General features: G+C 37.1%; 1 long non-coding RNA gene across 8 annotated transcripts in view; it reads left to right on the forward strand.

Annotated features, from left to right (window-relative positions):
* The window catches only part of LOC126636428 (uncharacterized), a 74,654-nt gene that overhangs the window by 20,100 nt on the left and 38,881 nt on the right, over positions 1-15,673 (forward strand). For 5 of the 8 annotated variants that reach the window (XR_007627968.1, XR_007627967.1, XR_007627972.1 and 2 more), the window contains 2 exons: positions 5,031-5,137; positions 14,125-14,318. This is a non-coding gene — a long non-coding RNA (uncharacterized LOC126636428). Of the gene's footprint in view, positions 1-1,297; positions 1,343-5,030; positions 5,138-14,124; positions 14,319-15,673 lie in introns of all 8 variants that reach the window. The other 3 variants (XR_007627970.1, XR_007627973.1, XR_007627971.1) reach the window with 3 other exon arrangements.

The raw sequence follows: 15,673 nt of genomic DNA on the forward strand, positions 1-15,673 counted from the left end.
TTCAGATGGTCTAATTATCTGCAAAATGTAGGATTGGTTTTGTACTGTTGACATTTGTTAATATCCACCAAAAATGCTCGTGGCATTTTTGTATGCACAGCAGGAAAATCAGTATGGAACTGGAACTTGTTGTTAATAAAACTTGAAAAGCACAGCTTAAGGTCTTTGCTGAACTATAAATGGTTTAGGCCTCTCAAGCCTACATACTGTCTTAGGGTGAGAACATATGGAAAATACACATGAAAAAGCAATTACAGAAAGATTTGGGTTTGGGGTATTGATATTAATTAGAGGTGAATAATACTGATTTGAAAACTTGACACTTTAGAAATGGCAAAGCAAAGCAATCACTGACATGTCTGGAATTCATATTACCTGTCCAAGCAATTTTCTTTCTCCTTCTGTAAGTGCACACTATTGTTCATTTCAATAAGATATTACAGAGAGAGACTAGGCATTCAATTCCCCCTTCTTCAGACAACTGGGATTTAAATATCCATTCAGTTCAGTAAGTGGTATGTCTATCATGAAACTCCTTTTTAACTCTATGTCTATGGTTGCATACGCATGGCTGATATATAATTAATAGGGATTTTGCATCCTTCTGAAGAGCAGAAATGTGTACAGTAGTGGGTTTTTTTTAATTTGTTATACAGGCAGTGGATCACTGGCATTGAATACTATAAAAATGATAGTGCTACATGAGTAAGAAAAAAAGATCTTTTACAGAGAGTTAGATCAAAGACAATAAGGTTGGTGATGTACTGAAAATTAGTATCTACTTCTGTCTATTAAGACTGAGTAGGCTTATCTGTCAATGAAAAAAAATGTTCCCTTGTTATCCACTGATCTGCTTCGATTTCATTTTTCTTGAAACAAATTTAGTACCAATAGTAGGTGTATGCTGGGAGTGTTTTGAAAAGAAGAAAGATCTGTCTGATGGGTTGTGACCCGAGTGTGGTTTTGGATAGGTTAAATCTGGTTTATTATCTGTTCATCTTCAGGATCAGTACAATGGGTGCACGAAAGTCTACTGAAAGTCCTGAAAGGAATTCCTGGAGCTCAATGTTGAAAGTATGAATGGACCATTTAAGTAATGTCAGGTCACAGCAGGAAAAATTAAACTTTAGAATGAGCCTTTAGCGCTAAAACTATCAGGAGACTCTTCCAGGTTTACTCTCACAGGACATGAACATAAGAAGCTATTTTGAAATGAAGAGTCAATAGAAGAGATTTTGAAACGAATAAGAGAAAATCAACAGGATCTAATTATAAGGATCATATTGTTTTTCTCCAGACAGAATTCAAAAGGGAAATTGCTGAATTTTAACTCTGACATCAGGTAAGTTAGTTAAGTATGAATACGGTTTCTATTGAGAAGAGATACGATTTTGTAGGACCTCTATGAACAACATGAGATGAGATCATGTGATCGAGATATTGTACCTGGGTCTTTCTAAAAGCCTCATGAAGGATCCCTAACCCACAAGATCTTTAAGAAACTAAATTCTTAAGTAAGAGAAAACAGCTTGGATCAATAACCAAGTAAGCTAGGAGACAACAGGCAGAAATAAAATAACTTCTTCACAACAAAGAGAGGTTGCTGATAGAAGTGTGCACTCTTTATATTCATAAATAACATTTGTCAAGGGAGGGGGATAATTCAGGAGGTGCCACTGTTTACAGATGATACAATATTATTTAAGGTTGATGCATCTACAGATGACTGTGAAGGTTTGGAATAATATTTCCGGGCCAAGTAGGGGACAAAATAGTAGAGGATATTCAGTGTGTGTTCCAGTTGCTTGCAGTTAAACACCTAGTCATCTGAGGGGAGACGTGCCCGCATGAAGATGGCAGAAATCACACACACAGTCAGTCCTTAATTGTGACATTACATGCCTATGTTTGGGAAACTGAGATATTGTAACACTTAGGGAGAAAAACAGTCTTAGGCCTATGTAAAAGTGGCTTGCAAAATATTCAGGTAAGAGGTTTTGAAGTCAATGTGTATGAATCTCTGAAAACACCAACAATGATCAAAATTGAAAATTGATTGATAGATTATTAGAAAAAGAAACCTAAAGGGGTATGCTCCTGCATAAAACTTCTATAAGCATCATGAATACTGTGTTCAGTATTGATTTTTGCATCTCTAAAAAGCTATAGGAGAACTGGGAAAGGATTACAAGGGAGAGGGGAAGAATGTAACTGCTTTCATGTGAGTTCGAGTACATTAGGACTCTTCATCTTGCAAAAGCCATGTCAGAAGACAGATATGACAGAAAACTATGAAAAAACATGAATTATGTCAGAATGTGAACAGGGAACCATCACTCACTCTTACTCACAGTATGAGATGCAAGGCTCCCACAGCAAATGAGCTTTTAAAGTTTAAAATGGAGAAAATGCTGCCAGTTGTGGACTTCATTTCTATAGAAAACTATGGAGGTTAAAAGTATAGATGGACTGAAAAAACAGTAAGACAAGGTCATGTAGTTTTGGTCCATCGGTGTTCTTAAACAAGATGACTTGGAGGCAACACTGAGGTTAGTTACTTTGTAAGTCAGAAACATCCAGAATGCAGAAGGAAAAATTACTTTATGCATATCACTGTCTCTGCTTTTCTCTTTCTAATCACTGATGCTGGAACAAAGGAGCAAATAAGGAAAATTTGGTCTAACCACCATGACTTATTCTGCAGTTTTATTACAAGATCCCTCCCCTTGACCGGTAGAGCTCTGGCTTCTCTGTGGCATAAGAACAGGGAGTAAATAGGCAGGGTCTCTTCTTCAGCATATATACCATTGAAATCCAAAAATAATTTTTTTAAAATCACAATATGCTAAGAGAAATGAAAGAACCCTTCAGGAGGCGGCCTCAAAAAAATTAATTGTCTCATATTTGGCTATATTAACTGTGAATCATAGAACATTCATAATCCTCCTTATAATGACAGTTAGAAACAGCCTGAAATCCTCAGTGACTTAGAGGCACTGCTGGAAGAGAATAGCTTTTGAGCAGTTACAGAAACTTTACACGAGCAGTCAGGACAGCACCTGTGCAACTGAAGAACAGTAGGTACTCATCCTGAATTCAAACACACAGGAGTTAGTTCTGGGAGTAAGGATAACACCAGTATAGGAAGAAACAGAAACACAGGAAAAAACAATTCCAAAGGTCAAAATCTTCATGGATTTTAATGACCACAGCTTCTGGTTGGTTCTATCTCCTATTTCTGGTTAGCACCTGAAACCCCCGTGCAAAAACACTCCCACATTGCTCTGAAGCATTGTGCTTTCCCCTCTTATACATCCTTTTCCACTCAAGCAAAGGCCCCTAAAGATTGTTCATACTTATATAAAGCAGTTCTGCCTAATTCTGGTATATTCCAGAATGTGCTGAAGGAAGCATCTTCGCAACCTGGCCCACTGAGTGAGCTCTACAGGGTTCATGTCAAATCAAATGCCACTAGAAAGGCTTTCTGAGAAGTCATTTTTCTCTGACATTCCTGCTAGATGTTTCCTACCATCTGGGATTATTCTAAGCTTTTGCCTGTCCAGGTAGATGTGTTACTCTTTGCAAGGACAGGTGACATCATTGACAACCTTTAGAGATGTAGCTCTGCTCAATTCACAGAACAAACATGAGCAGTATTCAATTTAGAAATCGTTACAACTTAAGGTAAATAGTTACAGACAAAATCCTGATCAAAATATAAGGTTATTCAAACCACAAACAAACAAGTAATAGAATAAAGCAGGTTTTTAGTATTTGATATGTCTGTTCCCTGGGGGATTTGTGATTCATTTGGGAATCTGGATAAGCAAGGTGATCTTCCTCAAACCAGGAGGACTATGTGTGGGACCTACAATATGCCTTAGCAGGTAAATTGCAACCTCAGAGAGTTTATAAGAAGTAATAAAAGTCTGACAAGGAATGGGGGACATGTAAGAACAGTTTAGCAAAAAATGTGAGCCTTGGCATTTCAAAAAGAGAGTGAGACAGAGAACTGGCAAAATTAGAGCAGAGTCAGACCTTTCAAACCAAATTAAACAGATGGCAAAAGCTTTCTCAGTCATATGAGGAGAAAATAACCAAGAAAATCCCTGTGCACTGATCAAATAGAAATTAAATGTAAACTAGGTGTGACTCAAAACTAAATCAGGACTTTGAGAATAAAAAAAAATTTAAAAAAAAATAAAAATGGGAAAATGAGATTAAGTAAAACATGAATTTTTTTTTTTTTGAAGTCATTCAGGTAAAGTTGTTATCTCACCTCTTTTATTTTAATGACAACTTGAATGTTGAGATAAAGCAAATGCAATAGATTCAACCTTTCTGCTCTTCACTAAAACATTTGATACATTACTACATGGGGAATTATTAGTTAAATTGAAAAAGATAAGAGCAAGTATCAGGACTGTAAGATAAGTAAAGAAGTGATTGAACAAGAGATGAGAGTGAGTTATGTTGAAAAGATTTCTTTCTCTCCCTGGAGAAAAGTTACTAGTAGAGTTCCTTTAGGATTGGTCTGGGGATTAATTTTATTTAATATTTTCCTTAATGGCCTAGGCAGAAAAAGTAGGAGTGTACTAATTAATTTGCTGATGATACAAAACTGGGAGATGTCATGAATACAGAGGAGGATTGGAATATTATACAGGAAGAATTAAATGACCTTGAAGACTGGGGTAGTAGAAATGGGATGGAATTTAAGGTCTTGTGCTGCAAGGTCATGCACTTAAGGACTAATGAAAAGAACCAGCTATGAACTGTAGGCTCATCAGTAGGAAATGACAGAAATAAAAACCACCTAGTTGTGACAGTCAATCATAGAATTACTATGAACTACCAGTGCACTTGGACCACAGAGAAGATATATTAGAGATATATTGAGTAAAATATTTTTAATGAAGCAAGAAGAATATTTATGCCATTGACCAAGGTGCTTGTTAGATATCACCTGAAATTCTGAATGTCTTTGGTTGAGATGCAAATGTTCTGTTTGTTTTTTTTTTTTTTAACAGCTGTGAAGATGTGCTGGCTAGTATGAAGATCAGAGGAAAGGATGACCTGTCTGAAAAGAAGCTATGTCCAGGAAAACAGAGGCTGAGAGGGGTAAAAATTGCTATCTGTAAGCACAGATACTAAGAAAAAGCTAGGGTGAAACAAAAGCTCTTGAATTCACATCATAATTTTGACATGAGAACAAATGGACTTAAAGTGGCTATGAATACATTTGGACAAGAAATGGAGGAAAGGAGTGTGGGAGTAAACACAGAGCGAGACAGATTTATTTGCTGGGCTTATGTGATGTGATTCATGTCCTGGCACACGCTTGAACCTGATGACTCCTGGTCAGCCCTATGCCCTATTTTTCAGGCAGCCTTGCTTTACAGTCCTTTGCTTGGCTGAGTATATTTTCTGGCACATTCTCAGTTGTACTTGTGGATATATTTTATAACATAACCTTCTTGATATAACACAAATATTAGATTATATCTTTAGCTTATCTATTCTCTTCTTTCCTGAGAGGCAAAAAGCAACAGCCCATGTCTTGCAATGACCAGAACAATGGAATGAAGCAGAAATAAAACTGCTGTTTCTTTACAACAAATTTGTTGTATTGCAGCAAAAGTTATAAAATAAGAATAAAATAGAACAGAAAATAAACACTTGAGTCCCATCCACTCAAAAAAGACATTCAGGAGTAAGAACAACTGCTCTGAAAAACAGCCTCTAAATTTTTTCTTTTTATCTTCATTCTATATATTTGTACACATTTTTGGAAGTTCCTCAAGTACATTTCAAATTTAAAGCTCAGTTCATCAACTAGACCATTTTCCTTACGACTTAATACTACTGTTACTAAGTTTTCTTATATTCATGTAGTTCCTTCTCAGAGAAGAATAATACTTGCAATATTGATAGGAATTTTTTCTGTGAGACTGTAATATTTTATAGCAATAAGTTAGTTCATTTCTCAGAATATATGTAGTCTCTTTTGTTAACTAGACTACAATTGTGAGCTTATAATTCCTCAGTTTTATGGTATTGCTATTGACATGAATAATTGGGGTGGGTGGAGGGAGGGGGGAAGTGCTCAGTTTTCTCTCTGTTGAGTGACATGACTTAATCATAATGAATGGAAATAGTCTCAAGGATCTGTGCTGTGTTTGTGGTGTAAAATCAAAACAGCCATATTGTGCCTTTACTGCTGTCTCAAATGGATATTCTCATTATTTCATTGTGAGAAATTCTCTACCATAATAAGTCTCAAATCTCATTCTAATATTATGAATTAGCAATGGTGAGGTTGAGAAGCAGCAGCAGCATACTCTGATGCTGAGTAAATAGCGAAAATTGTGTGTTTCCCAGTACAGGGTCCTTCCTTTATCATAAAGTAGTAACTTGAACAGGTTTCTCACTGATTAAGGAGTTTCAACTATTGAAAATTTGAGATTATTTGTAATGACTCATGCATCTGACAAATATTGAATTACAACACTTAGTCTGTGTAACCAACAGCTTATTTCTTTTTGTCATGTGCTGTTGTGTTGTGTTTCATCAACTTCAGAGAAAATGATACAAAATAATGCAAAGTGACACCATGAAATACAATAAGATGTGACATAACACATTAGAAATTTAAAGAATGAAAAGCTTCAGTCAATTCAGGAAATAGGAACCCTGTACAAATTTATTGTGACAAGTAAGAACAGTGCAAACACTAAACACTGTTTTCAAACCAGAGGGCACCATTGTTTTTTGGCCACCGAAATTGCTTGCAGATACTGCCATTATCTTTATTTTTAGTTTAATCTAATAGGCACAGAGCTGCGAGCTTTTCAGTTTGAGAGGTGTTTTCGTTGTTTTAGGGGTTTCTTTCCCATTTCCCCAGCCTGGCATTAGTATCTAAATATATCTAAATTGGCATCTGAATGACTTGGCGTGATTTTCGGCAACTTTCCATTCCAAACAAACCCGTTCCCTGACATTTAAAAAAAATGCATTGCTAACATGTTTCCAAGGATTTGTAAAAATCCAGTTCTGTGAATGCAGGCTCAAAATGGGTGAACAAAAAAGCATCTGTGTTTGTAGAAAAGAAGTGTTTTAGGTTCATAACTAGGGAATGCTAATTGAAAATCTAGAAACAGGTTGCTTTCCTGTAGAGTACTAAAATTAACTGGAATATGAAACAACTCTCTTAAATCTGACTACTCAAGACTTTTCTCTCTCACTCTTTCACTGTCATCTATTCATATCTGTCTGGTGATATTTAGGTCTGTATTAATGGATTAAAGTCCACATTGATCTCAGTTGGAAAATATGAGTTGCTGTTGCTGATCACCCTATGCTATTGCCAAAGCCTTCTCCTTTGCTAGTAAAGTCAGATTCTATTGAAGTCTATCCCAAATAGTCATCTGTATAAACAATGATATGTGATTCTAAACTTCAAGCACATTTTCTGACCAGCTGTACTAACCATTTTTATGTAAGTTTTATTTAAGGGCAGCACTACCGTGCCATGAAGTCAGACAATGAAGAGATTAAAACTATTTTTTTTTAAAACCATTTTAGTGCCTGGATGACTCATTTGATGGGACACTGGCCTTTCATCACAGGGAAAAGAAGCTCATATCTAGCCCTGACTGTTGTGTTCAGAAGTAATCTTTATGGGATGCTTATAAAATGTTTATAATGAAATGAGTAGAGGGATTCTTGGCTTATTGTCAGTACAGTGAAGAAGAACAGGGAGCTGTCAACTAGTGTACGTGCAGGTGAAAATTAAGTCTCCTGAAAGGGATTTTAAAAAGTGCAGAGCTCATACAGGCACCTAGCTAAGTGAATAATAGACAGGTGACTGCTAAAAAACACGTCTTTCCTGGCAAATCAAAATTAAATAGTGTAGAGAATCCTTCTAAATCAATAACTGCTATAAAAATCTCTGTGGAGATTTTTTTTTGTGCACAAAAGGATAAAATCCAATGTTCATTGAAATGGATGAAATAATAAATGAATTAAATATATGTTCTTCTGTGCTGCTCCTTGCTGACACTTTTAAAAAAGTAATGATTCCGTACCTGATCCTTAGCTGAATGACACATCTGATTAACTCCAAGAGGTGGATTTTGTGCAAGATTTTTCAGAGCTAATTCTGCCATTATTTGAGCTTCTTGTATTACATCAGCGGAGAAAGTGGCTAAAATATATTCAACTACTTTTTAATGTGAGTTGGGATCCAAATTGGTACAGTTGTAGCAGAAAAAATTAGTTGTGTAATGAACTTAAGGCTTCTTGAGCAACTTTCTTGACTTCATTGTCCTCAGGTAGAATAAAACTTGATGCTGATGGGATTTGATACTGATGTGATTTAAAGCCAGCTTTTAATGTATTTATGTAACTAACCACAGCTCATTTAAAATCTGACCTGTAAGTGTTATTGTCTGTTTAAAGAATTATATCATATGATTTCATGATGCTTAGTTTTCAGTACACCCAGAAAAACAAGTCCCAGGAAAGCAGTCAAAGAGGAACTTAATATTTTTCAAAATCTGGTTAGAATTAATTTTTATTCCTTATAATTTTAGTGATTATTAGAACTAGGCAACTTAAAACTGAGTTTTAAAAGTTGATAGGCTTTCCATGAGGTAGTGGTTGGATGAAACATTAAAATTAATAAACTCTTTTAAAAATATAACTTTGTTTCAATGTTTATTGAATAGCCAAATTATTTTGTCAGCCAATGAAGTACCACATATATGCATACAAAGGTATGTATGTGAACAGATATAATGCATTCACGTTATACAGATAACAGTTGTAATGTAGGCTCGCTCAGCTTTAGCTGGTTGTGAGAAAGGCTCCACGAGGTTTCTGGGGCTGTACCTGTTATCCTATGGCATGGGTGCAGATGCACTTCAGTGAACCTCTACATTCCTGTGCTCTGAGCCAAGAACTTCATCCTTAGCCAGCAGCCTTCAGAGCCGGCTGCTTGCATTTACAGAAGTACTGCTAGCACTTCTCCTCTGTACAGGGAAGGCTGTGGGAGGCTGCAAGCCTCTTCTCACCCCCCTGGGATGGTCTGGCTTCAAACTGTGCCTTCCACAGAGCAACTTGAAACTGGCATGGCCTACTGCTTATATTGTAATTTATGAACTCAGCAGTGAGTGAAATTGTTGTGTGTTCTCTATTCTTGCAGTTTCCAAGTACAGGTTTCTCCGTAATAGCCTGCCAGTTTAATGAAAGTAAGGGTTGGGAAGGAGGAGGGCTGTGCCCATTTATTCCTTGGTTTCTCTGGTACAGCTACCAAGAAGAGAACAGATTGAAGTAGTGTCTTTTGTGATGTGGACATCTGCTCATTGAATCTGGATAAGCCCACCAATGTGCTCCATGTAAGTCACCAAAAACCATCATTTGGTAATGACTTCCAATCATCCAGGGCCTGTCCAGATTTGAACCTGTAACCCAGAAGTTGAAAGTTTTCTATAACTGAGCCGTCCCCTGAGCTCACTAGTACCTGACCAGTTCACAGTCAGAAAAGAGTAAGAACACTCTGCAGACAGCACTGATTTTCTGCACCAGATTCTGGAATCACTTTCCCCCCCAGGTTTTCTGCACCTCTGATGCTCTCACCACAATATAAGTTGTATAGCAAATATAAAAATTGTCTCCACCAGCTCTTGGTACAAACCATTGGGGTTGTTTGGTTTTTTGTCTGTTTTTAATTTTTTTTAATATGTATTTTTTAATCTGTACCTCCTCATGCCGGCTTCTGGAAAAAGCTGCCTGGCAATTTGTAAGGATACTTAGATGACATAGAGCTGACTATTACAAGGGTTGGAGGATCAGTTTCTTAATGGTTTCCTGTACTGGAATTAATATTGGAGCAGGAGAGGTCTGCAAATTGTGTGGCAATTTGAAACAAACAGGAAACTGAAAGGCAAGTGTTGTTTTCACATACATTAATATGAATATAGATCAGTTAGTTTTGGAAAGCAGTAGAAATGCTGATAAAACATCTGAATCTGACCCACAAGTTTAAGTACTCCTTTTACCAGTGTTACTTTGGCATATTCATGTGTTTTTAGCAACAGCTTCAAGCCATACAAAGGATGCAAAATAAGTCGTAGTACTTTAGGCAATGTTAATATTGCTAATATTTATAAATATGTTTTAAATTCAAATTCAACTGATGACATGGGTTTTCCTCTTATGTTTTCATGAATTAGAGGTTCCAAACAGCAAATCAGCTATTAGGAGACAGAAGTTTTTGCCTTCCAGCTTGAATATCAAGGAGTTCTGGGAAAGCAATATGCCACCACTGCTACTTTCAAAGTATCTCTAGAATGTGTACATAGCTTCAGGTCCTGCAAAAGCAAACAACCTCTTGACCTCACACTTTCATTGATGGGAAGAAGTTTATATGTTTCTGAGGCTATATTTTGCCATGTTTCAGATTATTATAGCATGCAAAATAAACATATTCATCAGAAAAAGGAAAAGAAAAAAGAATTAATGAAATCCTAAATTCTCAGCTGTGAAACCACTCCACCCTTCTAATTGTTTTTAAATCCTCACTAAGAGCTCAGTGTAGGGAACTGAAAGGCTGAACAAAAATATTTTTAAATCCACATAATGCTAGTTTCTCTCAAGTGTCAAGGAGATTTTCAGATTATGAAGCTTTTTGCATTCTCATATGAGTACTCTGCCTTAGTATACAAATGAAGGGAAAATTAAAAACAAATACTAACTGAACTTTGCTGTGTTGTCCAGATTAGAGACATGTTCTGTGCAGAAGTGATGGGCATGTAAGCCCTTCGTATCAGGAGATCTGTCTGGCACTCATCAGGCAGTGTTACTTGATCACAGCTGGATAAAAATGCACACCCAGGGCAAATCTGTAAACACCAGCTTAGTCTGCACTGGAGAAGTTACTGTCATCTCCTCCGACAGAAAAAGCCTCCAGGACATTCCGGCAGTAACAGTCACTTCAGTTGGTTACAAATGTTGTCAGATTTAGACACAAAACCATTATAGATGTCAGAAAGCTATAACTGAAAAAAAAATAAATATATTGCTTTTTAGGTGTTTTGGTTTAGAAAAATGAGGAAAGTCAGTAGTTTTATCACTATGACCAAAACAGTGTGTGTGGAGGGGTCTCTTAGACAGCACGAGCTAAACAGCTGCACTGTAGATTGTAATTCACAGTTCTCTAGGACACCTAAAAGAGATTTTTCTTCTGGGAAGGGGTTGTGATTTGGACAGTATTTTGCAGGAGTCTTCTTAGTGCATAAACTAGAAACAACTCTGTCTTTAAGAGGTGCCAAAACCTGCTTTTGGCTTCCTATAGCTCTGTCAATGGTCATATTTGCAATTGCAAGACCAGAGCCCATCACTCTTGTAATCAGCCCCAAAAATCATCCTGAATCACTTCATCATCAGAATAGCGATAAACTAATGGGGGGAAAAAGGACTTTAATCAGTTCTAGGCAGCTTAGATAAATAATGCAGTTAGAGATTCATAGCTTGCTTGTCTTTTTCAAGCAGATATTCCCATTTTATTCTGAGAAAATATGCATATATGAAAAAAAAAAAAGAAAATAAAAGAAAAAAGAAAAAGGTAGGTCTTGGGACTCGATTTGGCTACCCAGAACTGGCAATGGAAAACTTTCATTTAAATTTAATGTGAGCTGGACCAGACCCCAGAGTTCCCAATGTGAAAATCCTAATGCTACAAATTACCTCTACGACCTTGTATCGTCCCTTCTGCCTTCCCATGCCCACACTCGTGCGTAACAGAGCTGCAGAATGACTGGTTTCTGCAAAGTGTTAAATAGGAGGAAAGGGAACATTCAGAAGAAAACTAGGTATTTGGGGCTTTCTTCAACCCAAGATTAATGTCAAGAGATTTTTCTTAGCATTAGTGTCAGTGCTAGCCAGAAAAAACGATCCCATTAAAGGGCCCCTCATGAATAATTCATGAGGCCCAATTTAGTGTTAGTACTGAGGGTGAGAGATAAACAGGTGATAAAGTTTGTAGGGAAACCGTTGAGCTTGACATGGTATTTTGGTGTTATTAATATTATTTTTTAAAAAATCTTTATATGTATTAGAGGAAGGAGACATAACACAGATTTTAAGACTCGGGTTACTGTTCAACTTTGAGCTGAGGATCTGTGTGATCTGTGTTTCCAAATCATTAGTGATGAGCTGTTCCCCCTAAGTGCCTTAAAGTAAAAAGTTCCATAGACAAGCTGGCAATTTAGGGGCTATATTTGGCAACAGGATTCCTCAATTCTTTGCTGTTCTCTTCTGAGTTCATTGTGAGTATGGGAGAATAGTTACAGAATGTAGCAATTAAGGGGTTTTTTCTCACCAAATTAAAAGTTACATTTTTGTAATAATTGTGGTAGATGAATAATTTATGTCCATGTAAATGAAATGGCATTTAGCACTGATGTTTGCTGAAAACCTTTTTTGTGTTTAGTGTAAAAAGGTGAAAACAAAACTGATGAAGAGGTACAGGGAGGCCTGTGAGCATGAGATTATTATTGTGTCTATGTGCACTGTCAGAGTCCAAACTACAACTGTCTTCTTTAAATTATAGCATGAGTTGGTAAATTCCAATCACACCGAAGTTACTAGAGATGGTGCTATAGCTGGGTCAGCTGTCTCAGCTGCTCACAGAAAACCTCCTTGTAAGGCCATAGTAAAGAGCCTTTAATTTAAGCAGTATGTCCTGCTGATTTTCATGCATTTAGAAAACCAAAAAGAAGAGATGCACAGTCGCTCAAGGTGGCTGGATGTTGTGTCTTTTCCATGCTGCCCCTTGTAAGGCCAGACAAAATTAAAGTCTTTGTGTCCATCTTGTGCCACTGTTCTTCAAGCCTCTCACTTTCTGACCAAGCTAATCACAGGGAAATGACCACCAGCCACTCTGTGGGCTTGTTTTAATACTGCACATTTTGCAGTCCTCACTTTTAGTTAGAAACAGCAATAGAAAGAGGAATTCAAAATCCCTGGGAACTCTGAATAGACAAAATTTGAGAGCTTACTATGCATATATGTGCTGGGCCTGGCAATGTAATTGTTTCTATTTTATCATACCCATTTTTTCTTTCAGCCATAGGAAATTATTCTGATTTGCACCAGTAGAATTCCATTGCTACTTTCAAGCTGCAAGGAAAGCAAATGAGATCAGCCTTCATCCCCCTGGGTTTATTCTGTTAAATATTTACTGAAGATTGAATTCTACCAAAATGCCACTAGGATTTTGCTCTAAATAAAAATTATGTCATTGGACTTGTGGCCTCTATTGCCATGATCTGTGACCTGTCAATCCCAGATGCTCATTCCCATGCAATGGCTACAGTTTGCATGGTTGAGCTGGTTTAATCCAAAACTGGGATGTCTCCACCAGTGAGTGATTGGCCTAGAGGCATGAAGTGACAGGACAGTACTTCAAATTTAATTTACTTAAGTGATGTTGCTGGTCTTTCTAGAGCGGTCACCTCTGTGGGACATTGGTTTAGTAAGCTAAATGCACATTTCTCAGTGTATAATAATCACTATCCCCTTAAGCCCTATAGGGCGACATGAATCTACTTTAAAAAAATTCTGTAGTGACATGTCCATGCATATGAAAATTTAAATTCCCATGGTAAAAACACCAGCAATTCTCCAAGTTTCTGTTCTTGAGAGAAAAACCAATATATCAAATCTGTAGTGAAAAAGATTACATTTTTGTAGCTGTGCTTCATGAACTTTGCAAAAGTTTGGCAAATAAAAATACTCTCTGCTTTGAAATTTCTGGGTTACCATCAAAGTGGATAAAAAGTGACAGTGATATGCAATCTTGTGATCCAGATGTTGAGGTGAATAATGACACAGCACACAGAGAATAGGTTTAAAGCATCAGACTGAAAATGTATTAACCTGATTTTGTGATTCTATACCCCAGTTAAACAGTCAGAGGGTTCCAGCTGTAGAAGACAAGGCCTCCTACCAACAACAAGAGATGGCTTGCTTTCTACCTCAGCTCCTCAGTTCACCTGGGGATTCATCTCACTGCTCAGCAGGATTAAGGATACAAACAAAGGATTCCTCTCTCTTCACTAGGCTTTAAAGTTTCCTCCTTCAGCAAGGATCATGGTCAGCTATCACTGGGGCTCCAAACCTGAGTTCACCTCGGGACCCACTCCAGGGATATGCTTTTTAAAAGCGTGATGAGGACACACCGTCCAACGCTCCCGAAGGAAAGAAGGAGGAACAAGCGTGGTCAGTCAGATTGGTTGCTTCCTTCTTTCATGATGGTGAGTTCAAGGTCTAGTGAGAATGAGTAGGTGGGATCCAGTTTTCACTGCTAGGATGGTCTCCCTCTGTCTCTCCCTCTCTCCATTCCTCCTGGTCATTACAGGCTGCTGGGAACATATTTTTTTGCTCCTCTGGTGAAGCACTATTCCCAAGGAGAGGAAGGATTCTGATATATTGCTATTTGGGCATACCTTTCTCCTCTGTAAGATGAATATGTAGCCTAGTTGTACACATATATGTGTGTGTGTAAACATGTATTTTCTTCTTTGGATAGTTGATAGCCATGTAAATTGTGTGCTGTATGTATTTTTTCAGGTATCAAAAATATGCACTTTTACAAGTTTGAGATTATCTGTGTTTTCTGTTGCATTTGAGGTGCTACATAAACATTATTCTTCTATAAAAATGCTTCTACCTTGGATTATGCTTGGCACCAATTTACATTGTAATATTACTGACACTGCCATTTAATTTGCCTAGTTGCCTATGGTCTAAGTGTAGGTAATTTACAAACCTTTAACAATGTTCAGCTTTCCTAAATGGTAGGGAGAACTGCAATTACACTTAAAAAGCACTGGTGCACTATGTGTCAGCAAAAAAAGACCTACAAAAGACATAATTATAATGTAATTGCCCACAAGTTCATGAAGTAAACATACATTATTAGAAGGCACTCATCTATTCAATTTAAGTGACATTACAGATAACATATTGCATAAATAGGAAGCCATTTTGTGACTAGTTAGTATAATAATAGGAGTTGAAATTAAAATGTGGTATATGTATTCCTAAGAGCACTTCAAGCTTAGCATCTGCTCTATAGTGCCTTGCATTATGCTCCATTTCCAGTTTTAGACATTTGAATATTCTATAAGGATATACTGCAATAAATAATGACACTATTAGGTACCTCCTTTAAGAAAAAGTTTTGAACAAGAGTTTAGGCTGTCTAAGGCCATTCTAACCCAAGAAAAATATCAGAAGCAGGAGGTGGCCAGAGGCACAGTGGAAATTTTCAGGTGTTGTTTTTGATGAGCAAAATTTTTTCATAACTATGCAAAATTTCAGCTCTATTTCATTTTTGTCATTTGAACACCACTGTAGCCAAAGCAGCTTTAGTGCAGCCCACACCCCATTCCAGACATACATCAACAGGTAACCACCCAAGATGCAGTATCAGCATCCTCTTGCCTCTGCTTGATGAGACCTGAGTGTATGGGGAGCATGGTTCCCACACATCGTGCCAGGCAGAGGATCTAAGGTGTCTGCAAACCTTTGTCCTAAATTGCACATTTTAGAGAATTCATCTATCTTTTTAATAAATAGCAGTTGAATATGTATGTAGATTAGATTT

The sequence above is a fragment of the Myiozetetes cayanensis genome, unplaced genomic scaffold (genome assembly GCF_022539395.1).
Source record: "Myiozetetes cayanensis isolate MyiCay16 unplaced genomic scaffold, myiCay2020 scf13, whole genome shotgun sequence".
In the NCBI taxonomy this organism is placed as follows: Eukaryota; Metazoa; Chordata; class Aves; order Passeriformes; family Tyrannidae; genus Myiozetetes; species Myiozetetes cayanensis.